Source organism: Staurois parvus, unplaced genomic scaffold, assembly GCF_062004578.1.
Source record: "Staurois parvus isolate SC_StPar_1 unplaced genomic scaffold, SC_StPar_1.0 ptg000173l, whole genome shotgun sequence".
NCBI lineage: Eukaryota > Metazoa > Chordata > Amphibia > Anura > Ranidae > Staurois > Staurois parvus.
In genome coordinates, this window is record NW_028317969.1 from 7,617,714 (window position 1) to 7,630,895 (window position 13,182).

Genomic DNA, 13,182 nt, shown 5'->3' on the forward strand with positions numbered 1-13,182 from the left:
GGGATCATGGGGCCCTGTGTCCTCGCCCAAACTCAAAAAAGCCTATGAAAAAGGTACCAGGGGCATCTCATGGGGCCCCCTACTGACCCCAGGCCCTCGGGCAGTGCCTGAGTTTCCAAATGGTCAGTCCGCCCCTGAGCCAAACAACTATTTGATAATAAATGGCTTCATATCATCATCATCCTTCAATAAAAGAGCATTATTTGGCATGATCGGTCAATATCAATATTTTCAATATCAATGCCAAAAGTTCACAATTTCTGCCAGGGCGTGTAAACTTTTGAGCACAACTGTGTGTATATATATATATATATATATATATATATATAAATAAGATTACAAAATACGAGAGTACTGTGGTATGCAATGATATCTTTTTATTGTACTAACCGAACACTTAAAAGACAAGTTCTCAGGAGTTTTCCTCTCTTCCTCGGGTATTGCTTCAGACCTGAGAAAGAGAAGACAACTCTCAGAAGCTTTATAGTTTAAAGCAAGTTCAGCAAACACCAGGGCTGTGTAAATAATCCTATATGTTAAAGTGGAGCTCTACTAAAAAGGGGAAGTTCCGCTTTAAGTACTGGTCCCCCACTCCCTGTGAGGAATTGGCACCTTTGGGGAGCTGGGGGATCCAAGAGGTACCCTACTTTGACAGGTACCCCCTCCCATTTCCTCTGCGATCACCTAAGTGATCAGAAGCCAAAGTTTTCCTCTCCACCAACATATACTTCTGCGACACGTGACAGGTCCCAGAGGACTACGGAACCTCTCACAAGGTGCAGCACTACTCACGCATGTACAGTGGACATCTGGCTGCAGAGCACCCCTGAGCCTCCTTTTCTTGGGTCACCTGGCAGTGCTCCTGGCCCTCTCTTCTGCCGAGTTCTCCAAGATCATGCAGCTTACTATGGGGGCACCCAAGGAGGCTCGATCCCAAGCCACTGCTCTGTTTGTCCATTCACACACAGAGCCACAGCTCAGCCCTGCCCCCTTTCTCTATTCATTGGCTCACTGGCTGTGATTTACAGTAAAAGGAGCCAATGGTTCCCGCTGCTGTCTCACCCAACAGGGAGGGAGAGTCCCCGGAGAGCTGAGGCTCCAGTGCACATCGCTGGATTGAGATGGGGCTCAGGTAAGCATTAGAGGGGTTGGGGGGGGGGGGGGCTGCTGCACACAGAATATTATTTACCTTCATGTATAGAATGCATGAAGGCAAAACACCTTGAGCCTTTACAACCACTTCAAAGTAAAATTAAAAAAATACACACACACACAGTATAAATAATCAAGCAAAACCATGCTTTCACTTCAAAAGCTGGCAAAAAATAAATAAAATGTTATAAAAATTATTTTGAAAATGACATCAAACGGCAGTTTCTAAAGGTGCAACATAAAAAATATATAATAAAAATAATTAATATGTATAAATATATATATATATAATTATTTTATTTTTTTTTATCTCAACCAAACCTATTACGCTTTCACTTTAAATTTCATGCAAATAAGTAAAATAAATAAATAATCTGGATGGATGTGCACCTAATGGAAAATGGAAGAGAAAATATAACTCATTCAGGCTTCTGGAGCACAGAGATTCTAAAAATAAGGATCCTTTCAGGCTGGTGAAGCACAGCGCTTCTAAACTGTAACACAAATGTCTGTGTAACAGCAACTAAAAAGGTTAGCAAATCAAAGCTGTTATGATATATTAAGTCAGCTGGGTGCAGGTATAAAATTTTATCACCATTATGTAAATATAATGTGATACAGAGCTATTTACACAGGGGTGTGCGAGAAAAGACAGACTAAAATTGCACCTCAAGAGATATATGTTATAGAAAAATGCTGGATTTGTTATCATGGTTAAGAATGACAAATCCTGGCTCCATATGTTCAAAAAAATGCTTGGAAAATGGTTTAAAGTGACACGTACATAAAAAAAAATCTTACTGCAATTCAACTCATCCCTTTGGTGGTGTTTGTCTCCTGTCTTCCATCTGTTCCATCATTGTAGTCTCCATAAAGCTCTTCAGCATTTGACACTTCCAGGAGTGTCAGATGCCTGTGTGCCCACCCCTGCGGTTCCTTCCTTCTTCCCCAACATCACTATAGGACATAATAGTGATACAGGTGTTAGCAGATGGAGCGCTGAGTAATCTGACACTCCTGGAAGTGTCTGAAGGAAGCTGCAGTACATGAATGAAGCAACGTTAGGAGACATGGGCTACCAGGGAGATGAACATGGTACCAAAGTCTTCTTTTTCAGGGATTGACCTATTTTTTGGGATGACAACAGCGTTGCACCAAACAAATGAGCCTAGCTCTACGCCTTGGCTATTATCATCAGGCAACAGATGTCGGTCTCACATTTGAGCTCCTGCCAGTCCCATCCACTTGCTTGAAAAAGTCAACACCGGGGTTTATAATTCACAGAGTTTATTAATCATCAAGTGTTCCTGTTTACAGCAGAAACTAACGCGTTTCGGCTTAAAAAGCCTTGCTCATATCTGAGCAAGGCTTTGTAAGCTGAAATGCGTTGGTTGGATTTCTGCTATTGTGTATGGACTCCAGCATTGATCTTTTCAATCATCAAATGTCAACAGTTTTGCTTTAAAGCCTGACTTCAGCCAACTGTTTATTTCCTTCTTCTTCTTCTTTTTTGTTCTGCATTTCGTTCTCCTTACTGTGCTAAAAATGTGTTTTTGTTCCCATTGAAGAGGTTTTCAGGCACTTCCTGTCCTGACCTGTACTGATCATAAGTGAATTGTGAAACTCTCCAATAGTGGTTTATATAGCAATAAAAACCTGACAGGGATCTAACCTTGTTTGCAGAATTTTTGTTTTTACAGTGCATACACCTAGAAATGTTCCGATTATGGGCTATCATAGTATAGGTGATGATTCCACCATGACTCTGAGGACTATTTATTGTGCTATTTCCTTCTTGTTACTGTGGCATATGAGCACTCAGCCTTCCCCTGTGCGGAGATTTTCCAGCTCGCGGGACAACAATCTAAGCGCCAGAAGACAGAGTGATCTGGGGCAGGTTCATTTAGCAGTTAACCCTTTACACTCCCACACAGTAGCCACCACTTGTTTTATTTTTACAGTATCAGCTGTTGCAATTCTGTATCACTCACTACCACACTCAGACAGGAATGTAACAGAGCTTACACTTCTTCAAAGAGGCAAAGATCTTTACTTACTAATTAGAGCCGTGGTGTTCAACCTGCAGCCTGAGGGCCACATGTGGCCCTTTGTTATATGATATTTTTCTTGAACCTTGAACTGTTTGCTCCTCCCATGAGCTTCCTATTTAAGCTATGCCTTTCTACCTCCTGTTTACCAAATTATTGTGCTCCCTCCAGCCAATATCTGGCTCTTGTCTCTCCTGCTGCCGTCTGTATCATTGCTACCACTCGTTATCAATCTTTTGCTTGTTCCTCGACTACGCTTCTGCTTAAACCCAATATACAACCACTTGTTACTGACCCTTGGCTTGTTTCTCGACCACGCTTCTGCTTGATCCCAACCTGCAACCACTTGTTATTGACCCTTGGCTTGTTCCTCGACCACGCTTCTGCTTGATCCCAACCTGCAACCACTTGTTACTGACCCTTGGCTTGTTCCTCGACCACGCTTCTGCTTGATCCCAACCTGCAACCACTTGTTATTTACCCTTGGCTTGTTCCTCGACCATGCTTCTGCTTGATCCCAACCTGCAACCACTTGTTACTGACCCTTGGCTTGTTCCTCGACCAGGCTTCTGCTTGATCCCAACCTGCAACCACTTGTTACTGACCCTTGGCTTGTTCCTCGACCAGGCTTCTGCTTGATCCCAACCTGCAACCACTTGTTACTGACCCTTGGCTTGTTCCTCGACCACGCTTCTGCTTCATCCCAACCTGAAACCACTTGTTACTTACCCTTGGCTTGTTCCTCGACCACGCTTCTGCTTGATCCCAACCTGCAACCACTTGTTACTGACCCTTGGCTTGTTCCTCGACCACGCTTCTGCTTGATCCCAACCTGCAATCACTTGTTACTGACCCTTGGCTTGTTCCTCGACCACGCTTCTGCTTGATCCCAACCTGCAACCACTTGTTACTGACCTTTGGCTTGTTCCTCGACCACGTTTCTGCTTGATCCCAAACTGCAACCACTAATTACCAAACTTTGGCTTGTTGACTGACAATGCTTTTGCATGATCCCTATCCTGCTGTATCTGACACTGGACCCTGGCTTGCTTATCTCCTGGTTAGGCAATCCTGAGGACAGCAACCTGATACTAACACACAACAAAATCCATCTCCACCATCAGGAGCTCATGTGAATAACGGTTAGTGCTTGGACCCTGTACCTTGGTCGAGCCCACCTCATCTGGCAGGGTGACCTGCTTTTATACCTGTCCTGTTGGTCAGTGGGAGCCTTTCTACTGCTATAGCTACTGGACTCTGAGCCTGATTCCAAACCATGACAATAATGCTAACACAATGCATGTTATATTCAACATAATTTGTATTGATACATCACAAAAGTAAATTGCCACTCTAAATTTTTTGGAGCTGACTAATGCAGACCATACATGGATCGAATTCTGAACACATTTTCTTTAGAAAATTGGGAAATTTCATGCATTTTTTAACCCAATGGTGCCACCATTGACTCCAAAATTCATTCAACCAAGCCTTCAATTTTACCTCAGAAAAGAATTTTCGTGGCCAAGAATTTTCTTTTCTTTCCAGGTCACAGCTCAAGCTTATTTTTTTTTCGTTTATATTTCTCGCCCATCATTGATTCGAAATTCGTTCGTCTTTCAAAAAATTTCCAACATGCCCAATCACTCAAATTCGATGGTCACACGAAAATCGGCCATTCCTGTGACCCATTGATGGTGTGAAATTCGAATAAAAATTCTTAGAAAAGATTTTCGAAAGAAAATTATTTTGAAATTTGATCCATGTATGGCTGGCTTTAGGATGGGCTACAATATCATTTTGCCAAAAGCAACTGTCCTGTCTGGCTGAGATTTGCACTGGTATTTCCTGTTGGTGCTATTTGCCGGGCTCACTTCGATGCAATGAATATCTTACATTGTAAAAATTTAAAGCTCAAGTTTACCTAAAAAAATCAGCACAGGGGACTTTACTTATCTTCAGTGAGATGTGTCCCTTGTGCTGCTGTGTCCCCCTTTCTTTGAAATCTTCTTTCTTTTAAGGTGTGTAGGGTGCCCTTCAAAATCAAAATTCATATGTGGGTTGCGGCAACATGCGGTAGAACACACATTTCACTGCACGTTACCTCAACGCAACAGTATAATTTCCTAAATGAAGATTTCTTTATTCTTTCAAATGTCATACTTACTGACAGCGCATCATTTGCACTTCCACACATTGTACAGTACATCCTGTTTCCATCCTGGAGCCATACGTCTTTTATGTTAAATAGCGTGAAATATTAAAGCAATAAATCCTCCGTGATATAACAGGATCTAGCTGCCATGTAAAAAAACGGTATTTCCAAGCATGGTGGAAATTTAAGATTTATATAGAGGAGATGTATTCCACAAAGTAATCAAACCTCATCTCATGACAATCACCAAACCCAACTAGTACAGTTTATCAATTATTGATGCGATCATTATATATTGATATGCATGGTAGAAAAATGGGGATGTTGAGGAAAGAGGGGCTGCATAAGGAACAGCTGAATAACATAGCAAGTTCTATTTTTAGGAATGGTCGGCATAAAACAGCGGACTGTGCGGAAGTGTTATATTCACAAGAAATCAGCCATTTCACACCATATTTATCGAGCCCACACTTCCATACGTCCTCTTGGCAAGACTGCCAAGTGGCGAGCCTGAGCTCTCTAGATGTACGTCAGTATGTTTTATCTACATTGATGGACATAAATTGGTCTTCTTCAACTCTCATCAGTCTGTCTTTTTAACATTTAAAGAGTCAGTCAACACAAAATTTAGAGGACACCAGGACAGGAAGACACGTAGAGTAGGAATGAGGTTAGGGTTCACGGTTCTACTATGGCAGCCATTCTCAACCAGGGGTCCTTGGAACCCTAGGATCCCTCCAGAGATTGATAGTGGTTCCTGGAACCGTGGCTGATTGATCTCCCATCTGATGGCGCCTGCAAAATTCTATGGCCAATGCCACTTGGCAAAGCCAGCAACCCTCTGACCATCTGAAGGCTGCATTCTTCCCACTAACCATAAACTAAGATACATGTTTGCCATTGGCCCCATCTGAATTGGATGTTGTAAGTAGGTTCCTCAAGACCTGAAAATTATTTTAGCGATTCCTAAAGGCTAAAATGGTTGAGACTATGAGTTCAGAGCAAATTCCCAGGAAGTTGGTGCAATGTAAACTTTTAGCCAAAAGCTTTGTAGGTTCACCGCCAAAAATAAGGGACAACTTCTAGTGCAGTGCATAGCTTTGGCTCTTGTCAGCTGAGTTGCAAGGGCCAATTATCTGAAGGAAGGAACAGCCTCTCTATAAAAGGATGTGCTGACAGCAGGAATGTTGTCAATTTGCATTGGTGCTGCTAGGAAGAACCGAAAAAATATATGTAGAAAGAGATCATTTTCAATATAATTTTAAATTGTATAATTTTATTCTGCCATTAGCACATGTCCCCCTTGGCAATGTCCAGTTTCCAAATCTCATTGGCCCCAAGTGAAAATAACTGTCATGTTTTGTACAATTAAGATCCTTATCCTGGTGTGCTGGCTGTTTGGACTGAGCCAAATTGCACACTATATATGACCTTTGTTCTGCTTATGACATCAGTTAGAGAAACCCTACTTTTTTTAATAAAATGTGTTCCTACATTGTGGTTGCATTATTTTTTTTTCGGGTTAACACTTACACCTCGTTTTCTGCAAATTCCAATGCTCACTTACTATGTAGTTGCTAAATTTAATAAGTATCTACACTCAAGAACAATCTTGAAAGCAGAATGTTTTTATCGTTATGTTTAGAAGGTATACCTTTGTCAATATGGTTTTTATTTATTTTGTATCAGTAAATGGTTTGTATTAAATTGCTGGTTGCTGTGTACAAAATGTATTTTTATATAAATATATGAATTCATTGCAGCCCTATAACAGCAGTATAATATTGAAGTGGCTTTGAATGTGAGTTTTTCTGTTGTGGGCTCTAGTGATGGCGGTTTAGAGGTCTTTCTTTTTTTGTTTTGTTGCTTTTTTTTTGCAAATTCCAATTATCACTTCCTGTGTTACTACAGGGTGGGTGATGGGTGCAGTGGCGGGCAATTAGTGGAACCGATCCCCTGTATGGCTCTCTCTGTAGCAGCTGAAAGCCAGCAGGAGGAAGAGGCAAATAAGCCAGCATTAAGCTGCTGCAGAGAGAGCCATACAGGGGATCGGTTCCAGTAATTTCAAGTCCCCCTTTGCCATGTTGATCTCCTTCTCTATCCATTCGATTCCTCCAGCTGCCTGGGCCCCCCTGCTCGTCTGGACCTTGAACAGGAGGACTGGTGGTATTACCTTATCCATAGGCCTGAATTTAAGGCATTCCCATCTTCTCTAGGCTTTGCCACAACCCAGGGGTGGACTAACAACTCATGGGGCCCCCGGGCAATAGGGGATCATGCGGCCCCTGTGTCCTTGCCCACACTCAAAGCACACCCAAAAAAGCCTATAAAAGGTACTAGGGGCATTTCATGGGACCCCTTACTGACCCTTGGCCCTCGGGCAGTGCCCGAATGCTTGATTGGTCAGTCCGCCCCTGCCACAACCTGCCTCCTCCAGTGCAACACTATAAAAAACATGCACTGAACGTGTCAAAATTTGTTTAGAGCTAATTTCTGAGGTGTTTGCAGGATTCACTTGTAAAAAAAAATTGAAAAACAGAGGTAGCGCAGGCCAGTGTTTATTAATATGTCCTAAAACACATCTGAAATCTGGTGTAGCTACCTCAGAAAGAGCCTCTGGTAAACTTTCCTTGCCTGAGTTAAAACACACACAGCCAGGCACACAGCATTTTCTTCACTCTTCCACTGGCTCCAAGGAACAGTCTGGAGTGTCTTTTTAAGGTTTCATTGGAATGTTGAACACGAATGGGGTGAATGGAGCATGAAATACCCCAAAACTGATGAGCTGAACAATTTGAGGACTCTTCTCTAACTTTCTTGACATGCACAGAAATGTCCCATAGAATCTCTAATGCTGACAATGACTATGACCAAAAGCTACACACAGTCACTATTCCCCAACACTTGGGTTACCTACTTACACGGCCACAGGATCATCGGTTAACTCCTTTAGATATCTCATTGAGGGAGATTCAGACTCACTCCACCATAGGACAGCTAGACATGTTTCACTCTACTTCCTTCTGGCTCTCACCAGTGAGCTTCTGCAGACCCAAACTGATTCCAGGCCTGAGCTTGTAAATAGGCCCCCCAGCTAAAACGTTTAGCTAGAACTTTTATGTAGAATGTCCTCTTAACGGTATCTCCAGTAGTCCTACCCTAAGGGCAGAGCCTCTGCACAGTGGTCTCTTCCAGCAGGACTGGACCCAGGAACTCTCTAGCTCCTGTCTCAGGCCTAAGACTATTTATGGGCTCCCCAAATACCTACTGGTATTTGGGGAGCCCATGGAGCCCAGGGATTGGCTTGAGTCCCATAATGATTCAGGCTGCATCCTCCCACTCTAATCCTCTAGAACAGTGTCTCCAAACTGTGGCCCGATGTGGCCCTTTAATTGCCTTTATTTGGCCCTTGGGGCACTATTCCTCCCACTGATATGAGGCACCATTCCTTCCAGTAATACCAACATTGGGACATAATTCCTCCCACTGATATAAACTACAGAACACTATTACATCCACTAACTAGATGGTGCACGTTTCCTCCCACTGGTACCAGTATTGGGGCAAATTGTCTTTCCTTGATACCAGTGTTGGGGAACCATTCCTTCCACTGACACCAATGTTGGGGCTATTCCTCTCACTGATACCAATCATAGGGCGCTATTCCTTCTATTGACACCAATGATTGTGCACTATTTCTGCTGCATTTTCCACTCCCACTGGTTACAGTCCGCCCCCCCCCCCTTAAGTCAAAAGACCAGAAAACTGGCCCTTTGTTCAGAAAGTTTGGAGACCCCTGTTCTAGAATACAGCAAGCAATCAGAGCAGCAGCTTGTGAAACACTGAGCAGACCTGGAAAATTAACTCCTGCTTCACTGGGAGCCAACTAAATTGACCTAACAACCTACACTACTCTAGGAAGGTGCTACACGTGGTTAATGCCATAGCCAAGTTAACCCACATTTGTCATTTTCCCGCATCTCCAAGCTCAAGTGAAAGTAATGTTTATAGTGAGCCCACAGGAGAAAAATAGTTTTGATTGTACTGTTTATTAGCAGCCCAATCAGAGGAGGCAGAGCAGTGACACAGATACAAAAATATATCAGTTTCTAAAAAATGTTTTCACTCTTTTCGACTAATGTGGCAATGGATAGATGTATTGAAATAACACATGCATATCTTCTAACAGTTCCTACAAATGTGCTTCAAATTTTCTTCATTTTTTTTTTTCTTTTTAATATTTATATATTTTTTATTTTTATAATGTTTTTACTAATCACATCCGTATTTGAATTTTTGCAGATCTCCCTCTAAATGATCATCGAATGAATCAAGAGGAAATTTCGGACCGGGGTTAAACTTTGCACACCGTCAACGAAAACTTCACAAAGTTTTTCCCCACATCCTCCCAAGGCAATGTAAGTCAAAACTTTTTGTTTTCTCTTTCCATGACGACACTCCATTTTGGAAACAGTCATCCAGCGGCTACGCCTGATTGCTTTTTTCAAGCGCCGTGCCTTTGTTTTACATGAAATGTCACTGCCTCTGTACTGAACGCTGTGTTCTGCTCTGTTATCAGGTTCTCTCTGTGTCTCCCATCTTTGAGAAACTAGGTGCTATATCTCACCGTTCCCCCCCCCCCCCCTCAAAAAAAAAAAATTATCAAACATTCTGGTTTTGGAATCAAGGCGCTTGTCAGGCTTGTCGGATCTCCATTTCAAGGGAGATAATTTCAGTTGCGCTTCCCTTGACATTTTGGCGAGTTGTCTGTGATGTGGATGTCTGTGCGAGAGGCAAGAATTAGTTTCAGACTTGGATCTGAGTTTTAAAAAAAAAAAAGAAACGGTTTGGATTCTCGGATTTTTTTTTTTTATTATTATTTAATTTTTCCTTTGAAAGATAACTTCAGACAAAACAGAGAATGAAAGGAAAAAAAAAATGTAGTTGCTCACGCCGTTGGCATTTTGGTTTTTTGGAACATATCCTGTTTTGGAATGTTTTTTTTGGCCCACAGCAATCACAAAATCTTTGCTGTGACATATATGTGGCAAAGTGACTGTAAATGATGTTAGCCACCGCAGCGCGTGTGATATTACCCCACAGTGTGAGAGCGATGACGTCTTTTTTTTTCTTTCCGCAGATCAGAAAGTGGAAAGTGAATACATTTAAAGTGCTTTGGCCTATTTTATATGGGAGGGGGTAGTAAAATCAGATGAATTGCAGTCTCCCCGATTGTCCAACCATAGGTTGTGTTCAGCAGGCAGTACCACTCTTTGACAGCGCAGCCACTCTGCAATCCAGTTGCAGTGCAGTGGCCACTAAATGGTTAAAAGAAGCGACAAGGAGGCAACATAACACCTCCACCTGTCAAATGCCTCTGGAAAATATCCACTGTGGATTGTTTTTCAGAGGAGCATCAAGATGGCTGAACATATAACCATACCCCTAGGGCAGTCTATTCAGATGCCGCCATAACACATTGCCCATTTTGGTGCATCGGCAGCCTATTCAAAAGAGTGAGCGGCCTAACTCACCAAACAAAAGGTCAATGCACTTTTTTTGTAATTTGTTTCTCCAGAGAATAGGTGCAGGTGCACTGCCCTTCCAAGCCACCCCTTGTATCCGCCCCCTACCCACCTCCGAGCACCATTCCTTGGTTCTACCCCTATCCACCTCCTAGTACTACCCCTTTAACAGAATATAGAATCAAGTAGCATTTTGTGGTGCTATGCAGTTTGTATGAAATTTGGTAATGATAACAAGAAAATCAGTAAAATAGGCCAGCAACAGTTCCCCCCCATCAATAAAAGAGCCATCTCAGCCACAATAGACCTCTGCCAGCAACAATAGATCTACCAGCAGTCAGTATCAATAGACCCTCCAGCAGCCAGCAAGACCCCTCTCTCAGCAGTAGAACACTCCCAGCAACAAATGACACCCCCCAGCAACAATAGACCCCCAGAACAAACCCTCCAGCAAACATAGATCCACCCCCGCAGTTGAATTTTAGCGTAATTACACCAAGCTTTATAACCTCCCCTTATCACCTAAACCGACAGGGGATGATAGACCACGCAAAGACATCATCCATACTTTTCTGGCCCAATATCTCCCTAAAGCCATTTCTCAGTCTAGATGGGGCTTTGACTTTGACGGAACCTGTTGTGGCCATTGCCCAACTAAAGCCGGGCAAAAGTCCGGGACCAGATGGGCTTATAACTACATACTACAAATCCTTCATAGATGTCCTAGCACACCCATTTCTAAAGGCCTTCAATTCGCTAGATACAGCAGGTCAATCCATGCTCTATCTCTCTGAAGCTCACATTACATTGATACCAAAAGAAAATAAAGACCAGACTTCACCGGCAAACTATCGTCCGATTTCCTTACTGAACGTCGACCTTAAGATTTTTGCAAAGATTCTGTCCAATCGTCTATTGATACTCTTATTTCCACTGATCAAGTGAGATTCGTCCCTGGCAGAGAGGCTAGAGACAACACGATTAGGGCTATAAACATACACCATTGGCTGATACATAAGAGACAATCTGGCTTCTTCCTCTCTCTAGATGTGGAAAAGGCCTTTGACAGACTGGCATGGGACTATATGGAGGCTGTTTTATCTGGCCTCGGGCTTCCTCCCCGCTTTTTGAACTTCATCATGTCCCTATACACGACACCAATGGCTAAAGTGAGAGTAAACGGTCTCCTCTCAGATGCCTTTTCAATACGCAATGGAACAAGACAAGGCTGCCCATTATCCCCCCTCCTATTTATCATCACACTTGAACTGCTTCTTCAATGCATTAAACAAAATAACAGCATTAAAGGGATTGCAATTAATGGCAAAACGCACAAAATCGCGGCTTTCGCTGACGACATCTTACTTTTCTTACCAGACCCACATATCACATTGCCTAACCTACTACATGACTTCAAGCTGTTTCAATATCTAGCCAATTTTAAAATCAACTTCAATAAATCTCAAGCCCTAAATATTTCCTTACCACAAGACACGCTTCGTCAGGCAAAACTTAACTTTCCCTTTACCTGGCAGTCCGTAGCCATCAGGTATCTAGGAATCCAACTACTGGCCCATCTTGCAGATATTTATGCCCAGAACTTCTTACCCATACCACGCAGCATCACTAAAGACCTGCAGACCTGGGATAAACCATTCTTCTCTTGGTTCGGCACAGCAGCGTTTATTAAGATGAATGTGCTTCCTAGAATTCTATACCTACTGCAAACAATTCCAATTAAACTGCCTAATTCCTTTTTTAAGTCTTATAAAACTTTATGCACCTCTTTCCTATAGTGTAACAAACGCCCAAGGATCAGTTTCGACCAACTCACTATGCCCAAAACCAGTGGAGGTATTGGGCTACCGGACATTGCCCGCTACTATAGAGCATGCCAAATGGCTAGAATAGTAGATTGGTCTACGAATCATAGTTGAAAAGCGTGGGTTAACTTGGAGGCAGCTTTCTCGAAGACCCCACTTGCCTCATCTTCTTGGCTGAAAAGTGCACACCCTCCTATTGAATTCATGGGACACCCTCTTATAGGTCCCACTTTAGCCTTCTACCATCAGATAATTAAGAAATCGGACTTCTTTTCTACCCCGGGCCCACTCTCGTCCATTACTATGAACCCGGACTTCCCGCCGGGTTTGTCACATGCATTTCTTGCAGGATCCAGCCACCCAAATAATCTGAGTATGCACCAACTCTTTAAAAATGGGACATTTCTATCTAGAGACATCATTTTAAACAAGTGGCCACTCCTGACCTTAACGCCATGGATATATAGACAACTACACCA

General features: G+C 42.7%; 1 long non-coding RNA gene across 1 annotated transcript in view; it reads left to right on the forward strand.

Annotated features, from left to right (window-relative positions):
• Positions 1-9,783, forward strand: part of LOC149462566 (uncharacterized) — a 612,825-nt gene extending 603,042 nt beyond the window's left edge. The window contains exon 3 of the long non-coding RNA XR_016312651.1: positions 9,658-9,783. This is a non-coding gene — a long non-coding RNA (uncharacterized LOC149462566). The remainder of the gene's footprint in view (positions 1-9,657) is intronic.
• The last annotated feature ends 3,399 nt before the right edge of the window (positions 9,784-13,182 follow it).